At 34.8% G+C, this 23510-nt stretch overlaps 1 pseudogene; it reads right to left on the reverse strand.

Annotated features, from left to right (window-relative positions):
• LOC115434564 (sorbin and SH3 domain-containing protein 1-like) overlaps nt 1-23510 on the reverse strand; it is a 125039-nt pseudogene that overhangs the window by 77806 nt on the left and 23723 nt on the right.

The raw sequence follows: 23510 nt of genomic DNA on the forward strand, positions 1-23510 counted from the left end.
CAATCTGAGGGTTAGGGTTAGGTTGTCAGGGAACATTTTTCCAAGATCATAAGATACTGTATCAGACACAACTGACACGGCAATAGAATAACAATGTGCTGAATTCATCTGTAAACTGTGTGGTTAAAGTTCTGATTCCATTACCTGCAGCTCCTGTGACTAATTCCTTCTAAATTCCTCTGAAATTATATTAATTTGGATTGTTATTACATCATGAACTATTTTATGACATTTTTTTAAATAAAAATGTGTCAAGTGCATTTTGTAATAAATTTCTCAAATTGTAATAACTTACTACATAATGTGAAAAAATTGACTACATAATGCATTGATGTAGTTTATTACAAAATGCGTCAGTTTATTACATAATGCGGCTTTATTACAAGATGACGTGACATTCTTATTACATTTTGAACTTTTATTACATAATGCGGCTCAACAACGTGGTTTCAAAAATTAACACAAAAATCTTCTCAGTTGAGGAATCAAAAAATATAACGAAAAGATCTTCGCAAATGTGGATTCAATAAACGTACAAAGCGTAGCAGCACAGGGGAATGTGGAAGGAGAGCTTGTCTTGGCAAAGCATGGAAGATGCACTGACACCAGACATGAGGAGAAGAGGGGATGTACAGGGTGGAGGTGAGGTGGAGGTGGAGGTGAAGACGACCGAGGGGATCAGAGAGGACGTAGAAAAGACACAGTGCACACAGACAAACAAAACCCCTCACCAAAATAAAACAGGAAATAAACAAAACTAATAAACATAAATTCCTAGCACCATGGAGAGCGGTGTGTTGAGCCGCATTATGTAATAAATTCTCATTAATGTAATAAAAGTTCAAAATGTAATAAAAATGTCACGTCATCTTGTAATAAAGCCACATTATGTAATAAACTGACACATTTTGTAATAAACTACCTCAACGCATTATGTTGTCAATTTTTTTACATTATGTGGTAAGTTATTACAATTTGAGAAATGTATTAAAAAATGCACTGGACACATTTTTATTTTCAGGAAAATGGACTGGAGCTGATCTCTGTGACATAAATCGATAAAACGCACAGTAAATGTTTGCTGTTCAATCTGAGGGTTAGGGTTAGGTTGTCAGGGAACATTTTTCCAAGATCATAAGATACTGTATCAGACACAACTGACACGGCAATAGAATAACAATGTGCTGAATTCATCTGTAAACTGTGTGGTTAAAGTTCTGATTCCATTACCTGCAGCTCCTGTGACTAATTCCTTCTAAATTGCTCTGAAATTATATTAATTTGGATTGTTATTACATCATAAACTATTTTATGACATTTTTTTAAATAAAAATGTGTCAAGTGCATTTTGTAATAAATTTCTCAAATTGTAATAACTTACTACATAATGTGAAAAAATTGACTACATAATGCATTGATGTAGTTTATTACAAAATGCGTCAGTTTATTACATAATGCGGCTTTATTACAAGATGACGTGACATTCTTATTACATTTTGAACTTTTATTACATAATGCGGCTCAACAACGTGGTTTCAAAAATTAACACAAAAATCTTCTCAGTTGAGGAATCAAAAAATATAATAAAAAGATCTTCGCAAATGTGGATTCAATAAACGTACAAAGCGTAGCAGCACAGAGGAATGTGGAAGGAGAGCTTGTCTTGGCAAAGCATGGAAGATGCACTGACACCAGACATGAGGAGAAGAGGGGATGTACAGGGTGGAGGTGATGAGCCCAGGTGAAGACGACCGAGGGGATCAGAGAGGACGTAGAAAAGACACAGTGCACACAGACGAACAAAACCCCTCACCAAAATAAAACAGGAAATGAACAAAACCAACAAACATAAATTCCTAGCACCATGGAGAGCGGTGCGTCACAGGATGAGCTCATGTTTCATCAGTATCGTGACAAAAGGAGCAAAGAGGGTCGACAGTGATTTCAGACTTAACCGGAGCTGAATTAAAGGTGGTGTGAATGTGCGGTGGTGAGGCTGGGACTTACTGGGCGTGCTCATGACATTCGGCCCCTCGCTGATGCAGCCCTCGTCATCGATGTGGACCAGCGTGGCCCTCAGCGTCACCACCCCTTTGCCTTTGCAGACTCGACTGGGGTCCAGATCTGGAAGAGTTCACACAGGGGGTCTCACTTCCACAGATCCTCATCCTTCAGAACACACTCCTGCTACTGAGAAGATACCGCTACCACCTCATGGCCCAAATGACCAAAATAGAGCTGCTGTGGCGTCAAAACCAGGTCGTCAAATTAATATCCGACTGTCCCGTAAAACTAATTACTATGTCAGAGGTGGAAGTGGAGCAGCTGCACGTCTGTGTTCCTTTTATTACTGAACACGTTTAACCCTTTCATGCATAAATTATGAGAAAACTTAATCCAGATTTTTTTACTGAGTGTTTTTATTCTTCTTTAGGCATGAAAAAACAGCGCGCTTAAATTTTTTTATTGAACCTATTTTTTATGAAGGTAGATTTGTTTCTTTATTGCTCTAACCATAAAATATTTTTTATTCAAAAAAAATTGGCAATAAAAAAAAAAAAAAACCTTTTCAATCAAAGAAAAAAAAGTGTTGAATGCAAAAAATATATATTTAAGATCCAAAAAATTACATTTGAACACTTTTTTCTTTGATTGAAAAGGTTTTTATCTTGTTTTGAGTGAAGTGAATTATTTTTTTTTTTGCTTCAATATATTTGTTTGTGGTTTGTACTTGTAGCATAGTAAATGTACTGTGATTCATTCCACTACTAGAAAAAAAGTCAAATAAAGCAAGTTTGGGTGATTTAACTGTAAAATATTCAATAAAATCATTAGAAATATAATTAAAAATAACAAAATGAGATGAATGCAAAAAAAAATTGAGATCCAAAAAATTGCATTTGAACATTTTTTTTTTCTTTGATTGACTAAGGTTTTTTTTCTTGAAGTGAATTTTTTTTTAATTGAAATTTTTTTTAAATTGAAAAAAAAAAAAAAAAAAAAAAAAAAAAAAAAAAAAAAAAATATATATATATATATATATATATATATATATATATATATATATATATATATATATATATTTTTTTTTTTTTTTTTTTTTTTTTTTTTTTGGTTAAAGCAATAAAGAAACAAATCTACCTTCATAATTTTTCATGGAGCTCCAAAATGTCCATTGTGCTGGACACTGTATGTTTAATTTTTGAAGCAAAGAATGCAATATCAGAAAGTGTGTGAAAACTATAAAATCAAAACATTTTTAACGCAGCTAATCTGAAGTTTTCTCACATTTTATCATATTCCCAGTTTCTATCAGCAATTGATTTACACTCAAACATGTTAGTGCAGATCAGGTTTATCAAGAACAGCAAAGGTACAGTAATGGCATGAATGTCAGTGCATTATTATGGGATGGTGCAAAAGTGTCTACTGTGTTGGCTGATATGGAACTAAAACGACAAAACCCATGAATATACCAGAGAACAGCCGGAGAACAGATGTCCACTGGAGTGACCACTGTGCATGAAAGGGTTAAGGTTGAGCTCATTTCAACTACTTTATAAAAGTGTTGGGAGGGTTTTTCACCTACGACAGATGCTGCAAAGAGTTACACCTGCAGTTCAGTTCCTTCACATTAAAGCAGTTCAGCAAATACCATATGGACAAAAGTATGTGGACACGTTGAATTCAGGTGTTTCTTCTCTAACAGAGGTCTGGGATACAAAACACTAATGACTAATGTTATAATATAGTTTTATATTGGGATGGATAATAGAAACCAGAATTAATGTTGAGAGAAATTAAGTCAAAACCATCTCTGTGGTATTTTGGAAGCAAAGAAAACAATTTAAACAAAACAATATTTATCACAATATAATACATCTGTAATACATATTGTACAAATTGCTGATTATATGTCTTGACATGTATATTTGGTGTGTATATACTGTGTGTCTATCTATCTATCTATCTATCTATCTATCTATCTATCTATCTATCTATCTATCTATCTATCTATCTATCTATCTATCTATCTATCTATCTATCTATCTATCTATCTATCTATCTATCTATCTATCTATCTATCTATCTATCTATCTATCTATCTATCTATCTATCTATCTATCTATCAGTGGGATTTTTCCTGGCTAAAAAAAGTCTGAATAGAGTGTTTTTATTTTGTTGTTTTGTTTTGTTTGTTTGTATTATTTGTATTTATTTATTTTTTCATTCGATTTATTTATTTTTATTTTTTCATTTTATTTTTTATAGATTATATAATAGAGTGTTTTAATATGTGTATTTGGTGTGTGTGTGTGTGTATATTAATCTCTCTCTCTCTCTCTCTCTCTCTCTCTCTCTCTTTATATATATATATATATATATATATATATATATATATATATATATATATATATATATATATATATATATATATATATATATATATATATATCATATTGATAATTTCTTTCCTACTACTTTTTATTATTCTTGAATGAAGCGACTGTAAAACACAAAAATTTCCCCTTGGGATTAATAAAGTATTGTGATTGTGATTCGCTAAATAAATGATTATGGATAAACACTATGACAGATCTATAAACTTGTATTTTATTGGATCTGTTTGGATACTTGTCTTTTTCTGTCCTGTCTGTTTATTCTCATATTCTGTTGTTTTTACCAATGATTTTTTAATCTGGAGAAGCATTTTGTCAATATGTAAAGTAAAACCTAATTCGTCAGTTTCTAAATCAACACATTTAGAAAAGACACAGAACAACTGTAATGAACTGGAGCAGAAAATGAAAGTAGCTCTAACTCATACTTATGTGTAAAAGTACTAGTTAAATTGCAGCTCGTCCTGCTCTTTTCTTCTTGGTTCTTCACACAATTTGTTAAAGTGACACCACATTGTTAACAAGTGAGTTTTCAAAGCATCCTTCTAAGTTTTCCTTGTGCGTATGAGGTGTCTCACAGTTGTAGCTGCTGAAAGTTTAATGAAGCCGAGGAAGACGTCACCTGCTGCAGGAATCAGGTCAGGAGAGCCTTTCATGGTGGACAGAGGGGTGATCTTCACAGAGCAGACGGATCGACGACCCGACGGGACTGAAACGTGCACAGAACAGCAGATTATTAAAGGTTATATGGGATTAAATACACTTCAGGTGTCATTTATGTGTTTGTTACAGACCAGGGGGTCAAACATGCAGGACGAATTTACAAAGTGCAAAAATTACACTGAGGATATTCACAGTTAATGGTGTTAAACTGGTTTTATTTTAGGCTCCACATACAGACCAATATGATCTAAAGTAAAATAATAGAATAATAACCTAAAAATTATGACTCCAAATTTTCTTCTTTGTTTAATGTGAAAAAAATAATATTGCACTATGCCGATAAATGATGACAAGTACAAAAAACTAACATTAATAATTATGAAAATATTTACATTAACAAACTATCCTTTAACAAATATGAACAACCTGAAATGTTTAAAGCAGGGGGTCTCAAACTCATGTTCTTTCAGGGGTCACATTCAGCCCGATTTGATCTCAAGTGGGTCGGACCAGTCAAATAATAGAATAATAACTTATAAATAATGACAACTGCAAATTTCTGGTTTCATTTTAGTGCAAAAAACCCCCATTAAATTATGAAAATACTTACGTTTATAAACTATCCAAACAAAAAAGATGTGAATAACATGAAAAAACTGAAATTTCTTTTTTGTTAACAATATTCTGCCTCAACTTATCATTTCTTCATGGGCATTATGGATTGGATCTACAAAGACACTAAACACTGAACAGGCAGAAAATTGTTAAAATTGTGATGAATTTTCTTCAGTTGTTCATATTTGTTCAGGTTATTCACATTTTACTGTTACAGGATAGTTTGTAAATGTAAATATTTTCATAATTTAATGTTATTTTTTGCACTATAACAGACCAAAATTGGAAGTTGTCATTATTTATAGGCATAATGTATTATTTTTTTTTTTTTTTTTTTTTACATCAAATCGAGAAGAAACAAGACAAACACTCTGAGAGCGCAGACCTCCGCTAAGACATATCTGTCCACCCCCCATCACCACCAAAATTTAATCATTTGTTCCTAGTGCCAGTATCAACATTTCCTGAAAATTTCATGAAAATCCGTCCATAACTTTTTGAGTTTTCCTGCTAACAAACAAACAAACAAACTTGCAAATACACAAAGCAAAGCGATCACAATACCCCCTGGCCGAGGTAAATATGGAGTCATTATTTTTTGTAGGTTATTCAGCTGTTATTATTTGACTGCAGATCATATCGGTCTGTATGTGGAACCTGAACTAAAATTAGTTCCACATCTTGTCTGTGGAATTTTTGCACATTGCAAATTCATCCTATGGGCCGGATTGGAACCTCTGGTGGGCCGCATTTAGCCCCCGGGACACATGTTTGAGACCCCTGGTCTAAAGCAAATTCAATGCAATTTTAACAATATGTTTCGCCTGTCACTAAATGTTTCGTGCCTTTGTAGATTTGATCTTTAATGCACATGTAGAAATGATAAGTTAAGGCATAATATTGTTAAAATTGCACTTATTTTCCTTAAGAAATTTCACTTTTTTACATTTTTTACAGGTTATTCACATCTTTTTATTTGGACAGTTTGTGAATATAAACATTTTCATAATTTAAAGTTATTTTTTGCACTAAAATAGAGAGAAAGTTTGGAGTTGTCATTATTTAAAGGTTATTATGTTATTTTATTGCTCTGACCCACTTGAGATCAGATAAGGCTGAATGTGGTCGTGAAAGAAAATGAATTTTTCCACTCTGTTACAGACTGAGAATGTTCAAGCAGTCACCAGAGACATAATTACAAGACAATAAAACAACACAAATAGGCTTCAGTGGATGGTTGGATGAGCTCAGACTTACTGGGAGTAGCGTTCGGTCTGAGGCTGCCCTCTGCTGGAGAGCCCTGCACAGAAAATACAATGAAAACATACATTTAGAGACGTGAAATGAATAAAAAGGAGCTGAAATCTGCAGTAAATGAAGGGTTTCTGTGGTCAGTCAATACAGCAAATGTAATAAAAGGTCAAATTTCAGTCAATACTCATGATTTCCTGAAGCACAAAGAATAAAGTAAACTACATTGTCTGTTTTAACATTTATTAAGACGCACTAATATTTAATAAAACCTTGCAAAACATTCCAGTTTTTTCCCCATATTCCTAAAAAGACAAAAATGCTCACATGTCTAATGAAAATGCATATTCCACTGATCTTCCTGTTTGCAGGCAGCTGTGCTTACCCCAAAAAATAGGTTTTCCACTGTGCGAAAACAACCTCTCTCATTCAGTCCTAAACATCGTCTTGAAAAGGTCAGCTTTTTTTTTTTTTCTCAGAGTCATACATCTTCATCAGAAAAGGATCTTTGTCTGGACTTCATTTGACTGTAAACAGGAGATTCTAGGTCTGAACCTGCACGAAAACCTGCAGATTCCAAAGAATCCTCATAAAAGCGGAGGAACATCAACATCTGAGACGTGTCTTAGTGGGAAAACCCTTCGATGTAAACAATAAGTGGAAGATTAATGTGTATATAAATGCACTCAGTGATGTCATCTACGGAAAAACTGCAGACGCCTTACATAAAGCCACTGACTTTACAGCTGATAAAAGATGAAATTAGATGAAGTTGAGGGTAACTTTAGGCCAGTCGCTGCTGCAGTGTCACCTTCCAACACGCGCTGTATTTTATAATGAATGAGCGTGAGCACTGATCGACTAATGTACAGGTCACACAGGGTATCTGCACGTTTTAAGAGCAAATGAAGTGACTTTTATGACCTTTAAATACCCGCAAAAGTAAAAAATAACACTGTTAATGCTGCAGAAGACACCGATAAACTGAACTGAGGGAAACATTGACTTAAAACTGTGTTTGAGTGGGCACATGTATCTACAAGCTATGTCTTTTATTATTATTATTATTATTATTATTATTATTATTATTATTATTATTATTATTAATAATAATTTATTTTTCTTTATTTATTTATTTTTATTCTCTTCTGTTCCTGTTGGCTCAGTTAATATTTTTGAACATCACAGATTTTATTACTGCTTGTACTTATTTGATTTTCTACTGCACAGACACTATGCTATAATGTTCTTGCTCCTGCTGTTGCCCTAGGGGTTGGTTTAGGCATGGGGGGGGGGGGGGGGGTGATATAAAAGACAATATATAATGAATGCACTGCACTTGTGTTCCTTTGTATGTACTGTTACACTGCTCAAAAAAAGATAAATAAATAAATTAAAAAAAAAAAAAAAAAACCTGTGTTCAATTGTTGTCTTATATGTAAAAAATACAGCTTTTTTTTTTTTTTTTTTTTTTTTTTTTTTATCTTTTTTTATCTTGACTTCTTGAGTTCCTAATGAAGGCTTGAAGCCAAAATGTGTAGAAGTGTTTTTTGGGTCTAGATATGACGGTGCCATGTTAATAAAGGCATTTTAATGTTTAAACAGAGTGCCTTGGATTTTTTTTCCAGTTTGATATTTACTTTATGATCCAAAGAGCACCTCGAACAAACTCTTTTTTGCTCCAAGAAGCATTCCTTCCCATGAATTTTTTGAAAAGGCAATATATAATGAATGCACTGTAATTTTGTGTCTTTGTATGTACTGTTACACTGCTCAAAAAAAGATAAATATGTAAAAAACACAGCTTTTTTTTTTTTTTTAATCTTTTTTTTTATCTTTTTTTTTTAGTGGGTAGCAGGTGCAAATCAATACATGTCTGTCACTGCAGACAGAAAATTCAAACATACATACACACAAACACGTGCCAACCCATTAATCTAGATATAACTCACAAAAATAAATAAGAATAGATATACGTCTAAGCACATGTACACACATATACACATACATAAGTGCATTGTTACAATTGACAGTCATACCTAAAACAATAAAAGATAAAAGACCACCACCCCCATAGCCATATTAATTTAAATGAATTCATGTAAACTAAAACTGACAGTAACTGATACAAATACATCATTACAAATATTACATTATTTAACTCATTGTTGTATTGTGTCTGCCTCCGCTGCTAAAATAATGCTAGCAAATTAGACTACTGGTATTATTATTATTATATATTTTTGTGTTATTACAACAATTACTCTTCTCCCCCTCACTCCCCCCTCTCTCCTCCTCTCTTTCATTCACACTCCCCTCTTCCCCTTTTTCCCTATCACCCATAATCAAGCTGTATTGTTTACTTCAGTGGTTTCCAACCTTTTTTGGCTCATGACCCCATTTTAACATCACAAATTTCTGGCAACCCCAGACATTCAAAACAGAGACATTTTTTTTGCTAAAATTAATTTGTTTTTGATCATGTAATAGTTTGCTATACTGTGTTTCAAATAAATGTCAATTTTAAACGACATTTAGTCTATATAATGTATATTATTGTGGACGGAGGCAGTAAATCCAGTTGTAGATTACTGCACAAACGGAGAATTTGATTTTCCTTGGTCAGGATATGTACAGTCAGTCCAGCTGTGATTTACAAGCCTGATAATTAATACTGAACAAACAAGAACTGAAACTATGAATTATGAAAGAGCTGCAGCATCTGAAACTGACCACAATGAACATTTGACACATAAACAGAACCACAGTGCTGCAGTTTCACACTCACAGTTTGTCTTTTATGGATTGGGATTGTCTCTCTCAACTCAACATATATTTTTTATGAGTAAGTTGTTGTTTTTTTAAACTAATTACTAGAAATTTTAGTCGACCCCATTTGAATTCCAGGTGACCCCATGTGGGGTCCCGATCCCAAGGTTGAAAAACACTGGTTTAGTTGCTCTTTACATTTATTATCCTCCTGTTTTTGGTTTGTTTATTTGTTTGATTTTCCCTTTGTTTATATGTTGTTTTTCTGTCCACATTGTCTCGTTAAATATCGCTAATAAAAAAAATATTTAAAAATTAAAGAAAAATAACACAAAACACCTGCGTATTTTACAGCCCCTTAACCCTAACCAAGCCCATCTCATTGATCTTTTTCTAAATGTCATGACATGCTGGATATTTCAAATAAATACATAAAAATACAAAATGATAATAAAGAGTTAGATCATAGCTCGAGCTACATCCAGTGCCTCCTTCCAATCTTTAAGCACCTGCTGGCCTGTTCCATTCCTTTTAGCAATAGAGAGATAAAAAAAAAAAACAACACAGCTTTTATGCTTTTAATTTCAGGAAAAAAGTGTTAAACACAATCAGATGAATTCTAGAAATGGTTATTATTGTAGGATGTTAAATACAGCAAAGTAAACTGACACCGACTCGTTGTTTTCTGATATTTTTAGGCAGTGAACACCCAAAAAAACGACACATTTTTAGAGTTTTAAGGATGTCGCTGGGTACATGTAGAGTAAACCGCCACACAGACCACACACTTAACAGCTAATGAAATAGTGGCAGCAGAGCCATGGTTGTGTTACACCGTGAAAACAGATCCAGTGCATCCAAACGGAGAGGAACTCGATGACATACTGTATGTTTAAGTCAAGTCTGGAGCTCCACACATATTTTATTAACGATCACTGACAGACGAAGCACAATGTGGGTCCGTAGTTAATCGGAGAGCGCTGCGATTACGTTGTTCTTTACACGTCAAGGCTACAGAAGCACATTAAAATAAAACAGTTCTGGATATTTTTACTGTGAAGAATTTAGTTCGTGTTCACAGCTCCATAAAATACTGACATTTTCCTCTAACCTTCTATTGTTTCAGTTCAATTAGTGTTAAAATCATCCAGCGTACAGATCTGAGAGGAGCAGATGTGTGTTTTCAGCTCCAGCAGAAACAACAGTAAAAACAACAACAACAACAACAACACTGACACTGACACTTCCACATTAACCATCTAACACATCGATATATCAGTCAGAGGGGTAGTTTCAAAGGGGATGGAAGGGAAAATACTCCTACAATGGTTATGTAACAGAGTTAAGGTATATAGTGCAGGATTCCACTTGCCATTGCTGACTTTTGTTGTGCTAATTCCAATTTTATTTTGGGGACATGAACCCCACACCCCTTCAAACTGGGGTCGTGCACCCCAGGAGATAGCAGCAGTTTTGTCGTTCTTTCCTGGTGAGTGCACGCATGTTGGTCCTGTCTTTATTTTATATTTTTTTGTTTTCTTTATGTCATATTTGGGTGGGTGTTGTGTGCCGTTGTGTTGGTGTCATGATTGGCTTTCGGTTGAGTATGTTTTTTTTTTAATTGCAGTGTTCTTTGTGTGTGTTCGTGGAGTTAGCTAACTGTGATTTTTATTTTTATTTTTTTTTATTTTTAGCCCAAGACGGACTGCGGGTTTTTCATTTGACGTATGGTTTTTTTTTGTATGTGTGCCAGGTATGTATTTTGTTTGCTTTGTATTTACAATGTTGGTTAAAAAAAAATAGCAGCAGTTTTGTCGTTCTTTCCTGCCCAAGATGGACTGCAGGTTTTTCATTTGACGTATGTTTTTTTTTTGTATGTGTGCCAGAATAAACTGGTGAACAAGGAAAAAAAGGATTGTGTGGAAAGAACTCTTTGGCAATGCATGTGTACAGCCGCTACAGTTAGAACAACCACATTCATCCACCCTCCAAAAAACATGAAACAGGACTTTTATGTTGAAAAAGGGCTAAAACATTGCAAGTATTTCCTCAAATATTAGCCAAGCTACAGGAAGTAAAAGGCCTTTATGACTTATTTTCTGTTTTTAATAAGTAAAAATAGTAGAATTAAGCTATTAGACGCTGCTCAATCTGTTTCCAGTGGGAATCATTTTAATGTAACACAAAACAATTCTGTTATTAATATTATTAGTAGTAGTAGTAGCAGGAGTAGTAGTACTAGTAATAGTAGCTGTAATAGTAATAGTAATAGTAGTAGTATTAATAACAGTAATAGCAGTAGTAGTAGTAGCAATAGTAGTAGTAGTAGTGGTAGTAGGAGTAGTAGTAATAGTAATGGTAGTAGTAGTAATAGTAATAGTAGTAGTTGCATTAATAATAGTAGTAGTAGTAGTTAAAGTAGTAGGAGTAGTAGTACAAGTAATAGTAGCAGTGGTAGTAATAGTAATAGAAATAGTAATAGTAAGAGCAGGAGTAGTAGTAAAAGTAGTAATAGTTGGAGTAGAAGTAGTAGTACAAGTAATAGTAGCAGTAGTAGTAATAGAAACAGTAATAGTAGTAGTAGTAATAGTGATGGTAGTAGTAGTAATAGTAATAGAAATAGTAATAGTAATAGTAGCAGTTGTAGTAATAGCAATAGTAATAGAAAAATAAATAGTTATAGTAATAGTAGTAGTAGTGTAGTAGTAGTGGTACTAGTAATAGTAGCAGTAGTAGTAATAGAAATAGTGATAGTAGTAGCAGTAATAATAGTATAGTAGTAGTGATTTTTTTATTTGATTTTGATGATTTGAAAATTTTGATTAGTAGTAGTAATAGTAATAGTAGTAGTAGTAGCACTAATAGTAGTAATAGTAGTAGTAGCAGTAGTAGTAATAGTAATGGTAGTAGTAGTAGTACTAATGGTAGTACTAGTAGTAGTAGAAGTAGGAGAAGAAGAAGGAGAAGAAGAAGAAGGAGGAGGAGGAGGTAGTAATAGTAGTAGTAGTAGTATTAATAATAGTAGCAGTAGTGGTTGTAGTATAATTAGTATTATTATCATCACTTTTGTATAGTATCATTAGTAGTAGTTCTGCAAATAAATATAAATATGATAATCTTAGTCATTACGTTGTTAAAATTCACTCATTTTTCTTCAGAAATGTTCACTCATTCACAGTTTTTTCTTAAGGATAGTTTGTAAATATAACAATTTTTAAACTGTAATTACACTTTTTGCACTAAAACAATGAAAACCATTCGTAGTTGTCATTATTTCTAAATTCTTCTTCTATTATTGAACTGTTCCAGTCCACTGCAGATCATTCTGGACTGAATGTATCCTCTGAACTAAAATGACTTTGACACATTACACTAATAAACACACTGGTACTGGACCCTGATTTGGATGCCGGCGTTTCTTCAGGCAGATGTTAGGAGCAGAGATTTGAGGTCACCATTTCATGTGTGTTTCCCCTTTAAGGAGGAGAAGGGGAGGATGTGAGGGTGAACAAACATATGTTAATGTGAGCTGCATCAGTGGAGCATGCAGAGGCAGCACAAACGTCCACAGCTGGTAAACACTTCCCTGTGCGTCGCTGCCTGGGCCTCCTATTGTGCACCGGCACAGCCACTGATTTAGGAGACGTCCCCATTAGTAAAAGGCTGATTGAGTCAAGACACAAAACATACTCACAAAGCAGCGCATTCGCTCACAGGCTAAGGGTTGACGTGGTGGAAAAAGCATGACCTCAGCCGACTAAATCCATCCACGTCCAGTTGATTCTGATTTTAATCTTCTATATCCTGTATTTAAAGTCTTACTCTGGAACTCCATCTTCCTGCTGCCTCATCACTATATCATTGTGAACAAAATCAAAGATGTGCTATTCAAAACTGTGCACAGATATGACCCTTCAAAAGCAAATATCTACTTTATTTCCCCAATATGAGTAACATTTGTACATTCTGTGGCTGAGGGTGAAACTATTGAACATGTGTTTGTTGATTGTTTTCATGTGACTTCCTTTTGGTTCCACTTATAAAACTAAAAAAGCACTCGAACAGTGTAGTGCAGACCTCCACCAAGGCAGGTCAGTCGTCCACCCCCCCACCCCACCCTGGATCACCACCAAAATGTAATGATTTGTTCTTTGTGCCAGAATCCACATTTCCTGAAAATTTCATCAAAATCCTTCCATAACTGTTTGAGTTACCTTGCTAACAGACAGACAGACAAATAAACCCAATGCAAACATAACCTCCACCGTCCTCAGTGGAGGTAAAAATATATTTCCGAAAAGATTAAAAAAAATATATCTGACTGAGCAAATTTGAAATTCTTCTTATAGTCACCGATCCAAATATCTCAGCTAATGAAAAATATATAATTAATCAAATCATTATTTTAGCAAAATACTACTTAAAATAGACCCTCCTTCTACAAATTCACAATAACAGATCTCAAAACTTATTGGAACAACGTTGAAAATTTGAAAAAGAAAAACAATAAATTAATCAAAACAATTAAATTACATCATGAGTTTATATTTAATGTGCAGCAGACCCCTGAGTGTTGTTCATTAATTATTTTCTTTTTTGTTTGTGTTTCGTTCTCGTCTCTCCTTTCACAGATCTGATCTATAAATGTGTCAGGTAAATGTATATTTTTAGTGTGTTTGTGTTTAGATTGTATGTTTAAGAATTGCTCATTAAACTTTCTAATAAAAAAAATTACAAAAAAAAGTCTTAGCTTCCCCCAGAGCCCTAAAAAGAGAGTTACAACACGCTTTGATGTTGTCACTCCGGTGATCACATGGTTCATGTAAGCCTGAATAGTTCCAAACTAACTAAGTGCCCCCATGTTATTCAATGGGACGAACAGCAGTGAACATGGTAAATATACAAATAAACCACACACAACTGTTGTGTCACTACTGTATGTACTGTTGTGTGTGTTGTACTTCTGAATAGCGGGGTTGACCACTGAAAGGACTGACTTTATTCGTTTGAAAACTTAAATTTGGGGGGAAAGGTTGGTGTTAGCTTGGGTAGGCTACTTCCGTGAGTGGTGCTAACTTTGCAAGTTCATTCATTCTGTAATTGGACTGGTACGGAGATAGACAGTTTATTTTTAAGTTTTACTATTATAGGGCTGAGGTCCAAACAGAAAACAGTGTTTATCTGTGAACACTGTGTGTCTGCCAAGCTCTGCTCTGATAACACACACAATAAGGCATTAACCACAGGATAGCATAGAGGCTAACTTAGCATGTTAGCATTAAACTCATTAAAAACTCAACATTACCAACTCAAAATTCAACAGAATTCTTATGGGATGAGTCAGATCTTACAAATGCCAAGTTATAGAAGTTTCTCCTCCTTTGACTCATGAATAATAACTTTACTGAACTTTTATTTTTCAGAGCTCAGCCCTACAGTAACTCTCCTCCTAATGATCACATGACCTCAGCTGACAAACTGAACCAAACACCACCAGGTTCAGCAAAACAACTAAAATACAACCCACTGAGAACAACATTTGTACTAACATTACCTTATCGTAAAAACTCCATAATTTGTGGTTATTGTGGTTAAATCTCAACAGCTGGACAAGTCAAACTAGCAAACTATAGGACTACAGCTGACAATCCAACAGAACAGTTGTTTAAGATATACATTTATACAAACGCTAACACATAACAAAAAAAATAGGATTTACAACATAAATGTCACTAATACAGGAAATACACTCGTAAATTGGAAGATGACGATATATTAATTTAGGCGCTGGAAATTACTAGATTAGCTGCAATAGAAATGAATGTGTTCCAACCAAGGTTATTATCGTTAACGAAAACTAACGAAATGACGAAAACTAGAATTGAAAAAACATTTTCGTTAACTGCAATAAATAAAAACTATAATTAAAAGAAAAAAAAAACGATAACTAACTGAAACTGTATTGTGTGCTTACAAAACTAATTAAAACATAGTTTTCGTCTTTGTCAATGTCAGATTGATCCATCCTCCATTTCCTTCCGCTTAGCCGGGGCCGGGTCGCCAGATTGATTGTCAGATTGATATGAAATTGATTTATTTCGCTTGAGCAATTTTAAATGGCGGCACTTCACAGTCCGTCACTTCTCGTCACTTGTGGTTTCCAGTCGTCTTCTGGTCCCCACTCTACCTGGAAACATGGAGACTAAAGTTGGGAAAAAGCAGCAGAGTCCTGTCTGGGATTTATTTGAATACGACAGTGAAGAAATGAAAAAAATAAAACTAAACTAAAACTAAGCATTTCGAAGAAAATGAAAACTAATAAAAACTAGCAAACCTGCTATAAAACTAATTAAAACTAACTGAATTAGAGAAAAAAAAGTCAAAACTAAATAAAACTAAACCATAATGAAAAATCCAAAACTATTATAACCTTGGTTCGATGGCGTTACACTCAGTGTTTGGAACTATTGGCCCCTCCAGAACCAGAAAGTAGGTCCATATTTAATCCACCATTTTTTACAGCAGGGTCTATGGAAGTGTTGTTACTCTGATATATATGGAGCGCTTCCCCTTCATAGTTTGCGTGGGTCAGTGTGTGCTGTGTTTACTCATGGCGGTAAATTATCCAACCTGCAGAACAGGCAGGAGGCTGATGTTCCAACTGGAAACCCCCCACAAATAGGCCTAAATGGATGAGGGAAAATGGGAGCCTTTCCAAACAAGTCCCAAGGGAACGAGAAGCGAAAAAAAAAAACCTTTTAAAACGTCTTCCAGTCTCAGAGCTGAGGCGTCCCCGAGCATTTCAAACCCTGTGTATTTATTTCCCTTCGCTCTTTAATAAAATCAAGTCGCTTCCTGACCCCCTGCATCCCTGAGAGGCAATGCATCCATGATCTCATTTCCAAAACCATTAACAGACATTCCTCTGAGGAGCGCACATGCTGATCTCAACTCTATTTCCGCCGTATCCTGGAGTGAACCCTGAGATGCTGAATTTACAGTATGAAAAGACAGAGATGCAGGAGGATTTGGGACCCACAGATAACGAGAAGATGTTGGGATGCAGGGCTGGCTCGGCTGTATAAACACACAAAAGCAGAGATCGACCCCAGGCCTTTTTAGGAAGAGATGAGCCGGGCGAAGAAAGACATCCATCTACTGCGAAATGTCAAGACGAGAGCAGAAAGTCCAACAGCAGAAGGAGCGGCAGCGTCCATCCAGCCAAGACAAACACCAACAGAAGACGAGACTTTAGCCCGCCGTAAAGCTGCAATTTACCTGCATGAGCTTATCTCTGAGGCAAAAGCAGGCGGATCCGAGCTAGAAGTGACTCAGAGGTCAGAGGTCAGCAGATAGTCAGGTCAGAGGTCTGGAAGATGTTTAGGTTTGAAGCACAGAAACGCAAAAGAAACGGCACTTAAATAAAAATAAGGTATGAAGTTACAAGGTATAGGCTAGAAACAGGAAAGAATCCTATTTTATCATAAATGAGGTCCAAATTCTGATATAAATAAGAATATAATTGATGACCACTACACATTCTCTAAAATGATTATTCTTCTTTAAAGCCTGTAACTAGAATATTAATGTATAAATGCAAGAAAAGCCAATAAAAACTTGTAAAATAGACTTGTGAACACAAGAAATATTGGTCTAAAATGTAAAAATGGACAGAATATGTCATACCAAGCAAACATATAATACTATTTAAGAGTACAAATGATTGAATTATAGCAGTAAATAGAGATAAAAATAGGCCTAAAATGTGAAAATGGACAGAAGTATTCATACCAAATATATGATGCTATTTAACAGTAGAAATCATTGAATTATAGCAGTAAATAAAGACAAATATTGGCCTAAAATGTGAAAACGGTCAGAACTAGGCAATTCATACCAAATATGATAATATTTAGCAGTAGAAATTATTGAATTATAGCAGTAAATAAAGATAAATATTGGTCTAAAATGTGAAAACAGTCAGAACTAGGCTATTTATACCAAATATGACATTATTTAACAGTAGAAATCACTGAATTATAGCAGTAAATAAAGATAAATACTGGACTAAAATATGGAAACAGAACTATTCATACTACACATATTTATACCACACTATTTAAGGATAGAAATAACTGAATTATAGCTGTAAATAAAGATAAATATTGGACTAAAATGTGAAAACAGCCAGAACTAGGCTATTCTTACCAAATATGATACTATTTAACAGTAGAAATCATTGAATTATAGCAGTAAATAAAGATAAATATTGGCCTAAAATGTGAAAACAGAACTATTCATACAACACATATTTATACTACTATATTTAAGGATAGAAAAAACTGAATTATAGCTGTAAATAAACATAAATATTGGCCTAAAATGTGAAAACAGCCAGAACTAGGCTATTCTTACCAAATATGACTCTATTTAACAGCAGAAATAACTGAATTATAGCAGTAAATAAAAGGTAAATATTAGCCTACAATGTAAAAACCAAACTATTCATACCACACATATTTATACCACACTATTTAAGAGGAGAAATCATTGAATTATAGCAGTAAACAAAGATAAATATTGGCTTAAAATGTGAAAATAGAACTATTCATACCACACATATTTATACCACACTATTTAAGGACAGAAACCACTGAATTATAGCAGTAAATAAAGATAAATATTGGCTTAAAATGTGAAAACTATTCATACCACACATATTCTTCTACTTAAGAGTGGAAGTGAATTATAGCTGTAAATAAAGATAAATATTGGCCTAAATGTGAAAACAGTCAGAACTAGGCTATTCAAACTTAATATGATACTATTTAACAGCAGAAATCATTGAGTTATAGCAGTAAATAAAGACAAAAATTGGCCTAAAATGTGAAAATGGACAGAACTATTCATACCACACATATTTATATCACACTATTTAAGGATAGAAATAACTGAATTCTAGCAGTAAATAAAGATAAATATTGGCCTACAATGTAAAAACAGAACTATTCATACCACACATATTCTTCTATTTAAGAGTGGAAGTGAATTCAAGCATGAAAGATAAATATTGGCCTAAAGTACATATTTTAGATTAAAATGACATATAATCATCAAAAATGTTCAGGTTGAGACTACAAAAAGCAAAATATGGCTCATAATACAAGTAAATAAAAGTAAAAGAAGGAATCAGACAAAGAAGCACCATCCAACTAATAAAATACATGAACTGTGACAAAACATCTCAAACAAACATCAGTCCAGTCTATCATCACAGAATCCAAAAACTCAGACTATTTCCACTGGTATAAATGTCATGTTATTCTCCCTGAAAGTTCCCAAACCCTAAAATCAGGAATGTGCATCAAAGGTCAGATGATCGCTCTATTACGCCTCCCATTCTCCCACACACATCCATAATTCTCCGGCCAATGCTCATGGGTGTCACTAACATACCTTTCCAAATGGAGCGTCTCCCAGAAGGCAGCGGTCATTTACCCACTCTGCGAAGCGGGGACGGACTCTGTCAAACTAAAGCGTCCGCAGCTCGCTCTGAAGCCTCCTGAGACCCCCGGCTGGGCTTTGAGGGTCTGGTCTGGGTGGGCCGGGCCCAGGTTTGACCTTGAACCTCACCATGCTGGGGGTCTGTTTGTTTTTGACAACAGGCGTGTCCAGATGGAGCTGTCACCACATGCCACCTGGGAATGTGGCACCCACTCAACAACTGTGCAGAGCAGCGCATGAAGCAGACCCCCCCCCACCACCACCACCACCATCACCACCACTACCACCATACCCCCCCCAGGGAGAAAAGAGCATGGATGAGGACATGGTTTACCTCAGGATGAACGACTGCACTGCTTACATTATGTCAGAAAAGTATTTAACAATGAGATTTAAATGGAAACAAATCAGGAGCACTGGACAAACTACAATCCATGAATACCTGGGGGTTATTTTAACACACATTTACCAAGCATTTATATTATGTTATATCATATTAGATTAGATTAGATTAGATTAGATTACACTACACTAGATTAGATTAGATAAGACTAGACTAGATTAGAATACATAAAACTTTATTGATCCCTTAGGCAGAACCCTCAAAAAATTAAGGTTCCAATAGAAGCACAACAACGAATGTACATGTAACAGAAAGAACTAATAATAATAATGAGTATAAAAACAGTAGTCGAAAAAACAGGCTCTCTCTCTCTCTCTGATTTACTTTGGCTAACCCTATTTACAATTAACACAATGTTTCCACATGAAAAAAAAAAATCATTGCTAGATATACAAAAGAAGAGAATACATATTTAATTTTAAATCAGGTAAATCATGTCCTTATCTCAACTACCAATATTGATATTGATAACAGTAACAGTTGTAACAACAATACATAAATAACTTGTGTGGGGATCCACAGGTTCTAGATGTGGTAGATTTTATGCTGTTGTGTATTCGTGCATGCTGTACCGCATTTGTCCAGTAGTCACTGCCAGAGCGTTCTGGCCATAGCAACATGATTGTAAGCCTATTGTATTCCAAAATTACTAATATCTCCCAAAATATTTGTCCTATCAATTTACCGTTTTCACTACTGTCTTGCTTAACCAAAAGTACATAAATATGACAAACTGCAGCAGTCAGCTCTGTACGGATTTAGTGTGAAGCCCTGGACACACACACATACACACACACACACACAGAGGCCACTTGGCTTTTAATATATAGATAAGTCATAAAAGTAAGGTAAGTACTACTACTACTACTTTGGGCTGGGTAAAAAAATTGATTTAATCGATCTTAGATCGATCTCATTTTAATTTTGCATCATCGATTAATAGTGGATGAGATAAATTTTTCAGAGCAGGACCGGGAGTACGCAGAAGCGCAGGTGGCTCCGTCTTGCCAACCTCTGGGGAGACTTGGTCTCACTCGCGACGGCTCTGGTGTGGAAAAGACGTGGAGGAAGGGTGGGGAAAACCCCTCCGCTGGAGGTCCTCCCGGCTCAAACTTCAACCCACAGTGTGAAGGAACTGGCTGCCCAGCGAGTCGCAGAAGCTGGTCGTTCTTGGAATAATAACTTGGATCCATACTATCACCTATGGCTGAGTATGGAGTTAGAGGAAGAGTAAAGCGACCAACAATGTCCCACCGCTACGCTACCCCCCCCCCCCCCCCCAACCAACATTCACGGAGCATGCGCACCCCCCAGCCCCACGCCGCTTCAACCAACAATCATGGAGCGCACCCCCCCAGTGAGTAGAAGCCTCCAGCCATAAAACAGAATACAGATGACGAAGAAGTCCGTTCTGAGCCACTGCAGAAACATGGACATGTTTGTGTCCTGTTCATTATTTAAGAGCACATTCAGCAAATTACTGCTGAAATGTCATACTTATTTCCTTTCTAATATCAATACTGATACCAGTACTGATGTGTTACATGACTGCGGTAGTCGAATAATCAGGTTACAACCCAAAATTGTACTTTGGTATCACTTAATCACTCTGAATCAATCAACTAATACTGAACCGAATCAATATTGAATCAAATCAAATCGAGTCATGATTAATTGATTCAGAACCTTATGGATCAAAATCGAATCAAATATGGAAATTGGCCATGATACCCAGCCCTACTACTACTACTACTACTACTACTACTACTACTACTACTAATAATAATAATAATAATAATAATAATAATAATAATAATAATAATGATAATAATAATGATAAGAACTAAGAAAATAAATTGACATCAACAAACAAACATTCCACTACTTAAACTGCACAGTCCCACTGTTGGAGCATTAGACATTTACTCTTTCTCTACTCTCTACCTTTTATTTAACTACTATTTATGTCATTTTGAGCTTAAAGGTAAAGAAATCAGATTTACAGGACAAGAACATAACATTTTCATCACCATATATGTAAGGATCCACTAAAACATTCAAGAACCAAAACAGAGGTGGTACTCTGTGAAACCAGCATCTTCACATGTAGAGGACGGTGACTAAACCTACAGGGACTCAGCTATCCTGTTAAAAACACTCCACCTCAGCATATGATTATGTAACTTTATATTATATAATGATATGCATAGAAAGCACTTGTGCTAATTATAAACATTGCATTTCAAGGAAACACTGTTTACGTCTATGGAGGGAGGACATCTATATCCACCCACCCAACAATAGTGAAATGAAACGCCAGTCTGGAATCAGTGAAGGTTTGGAAAGTTTGAATGCTGAAATAAGTTCATTATAATTTACTTTTTTTTTTTTTTTTTTACATTAATTTGTGAGCTTAAGGAATAGTTTGGGGCAATTTGCTAACCATATTTATCTACCAAACAATAAAAGCAAAAAGTAATTCTATGTCTGCTTTAAGCAAACTAAGGAATTAGCATAACTTATCTTAATAAATACATAACCATATATGTGTGTAAATATTTGACAGTACATCGAGTACTGCTGGTTAAAGACTTTGCCCTTTTTTACAGACCCCATCTTGGTTTTTTGGGATCATTAGTGCCCATATTTGGACAAAAGGGTGGAGCTTAAAAATAGTGAAGGATGGAGCCAATTTTTACAACTACAACTGAAAAAAGTTTCCAGCTTTTATAACAGGCAGATTTTATGTTATAAATCATCTAAATAATAAAAAATACATTTTAATATCTGTGAAGTTTCTGCATTGTATAATGTGAGCATATTGGGCTAGTTGGAATATGCAATGAGCTGCATAACAAAGAAGTAACATGGATGTCAGAAACTTATTTTAGCTTATGCATCAATTATTAGTTTTCTGTTTAAAATAAAACCTTGTACTTTGGGTCTAAAATCCATTTTTACTCACCCATCCATGGATGAAACTGTCATGAAACAAATTCTCTGCTATTAATTAGTGCTAACGTTAAGTAACTTCTGCACTAACACCCAGAGTTTTGTACTTACAAAACAGTGAACTTTATGACAGACTCGTTCAAATGTAACTTCTCATCCACATCAGTGAAAACTAAAATGTTTTATTCAATAAACAAGAACTCTGAATGTCCAACTCGGCAGTCAAGCTAATGTTAGCTGTCAAAGTCAGAGCTATTTATAGATTCATCAGACTGTAAACATGTCTCTGTTAGCCCCCCCTCCCTTTTTTTAAAGAAATAAATAAGCAAATTCTAATGTATTATTTTTGTTTTATATTTTTTCCCTTGCTCTTTTTTCTGTTGTCTTTTTTTAATATTGTTCTTTTATACTGCACTTAATGCTGTTTAAACATGTTTTTTAACATTTTTAAAATAATTTTCATTGTTTATTTCATAAATTAAATAAAATTCCGCATCCACTTCAAAATACTCCTAATTACTTTTAAAGCCTGGCACAACCTCACCCCCAGTTCCATTTCTGACCTCCTAGTTCCCTACTCACCGCCACAACCACTCCGTTCATCAAACATTAACCTCCTATCCATCCCCCGCTCCAACTTCTCAACAAAAGGCGACCAGTGCTTTTGCAATTCTGGCCCCAACCCTCTGGAATAGTCTTCCCCATCCCATCAGATCATTAGATTCTATAGACACCTTCAAGCGACTCTTAAAAACTCACTTTTATAAACAAGTATTTCATTAAATCTCTTCTGTTTACACCCCAGTGAATTCATGTTACTGACTTGACTTCTTCCCTGGAATCTCTGTGCTTTAACACCTCACAGGTTTTCCCAGGATCATCACTGGTTTTTCCCTGGATCTTCACAGGTTTTCCTAAGATCATCTCTGGACCTGCTGCTGTGGTCCTGCCTC

This window comes from Sphaeramia orbicularis, chromosome 15 (assembly GCF_902148855.1).
Source record: "Sphaeramia orbicularis chromosome 15, fSphaOr1.1, whole genome shotgun sequence".
Classification (NCBI taxonomy): Eukaryota; Metazoa; Chordata; class Actinopteri; order Kurtiformes; family Apogonidae; genus Sphaeramia; species Sphaeramia orbicularis.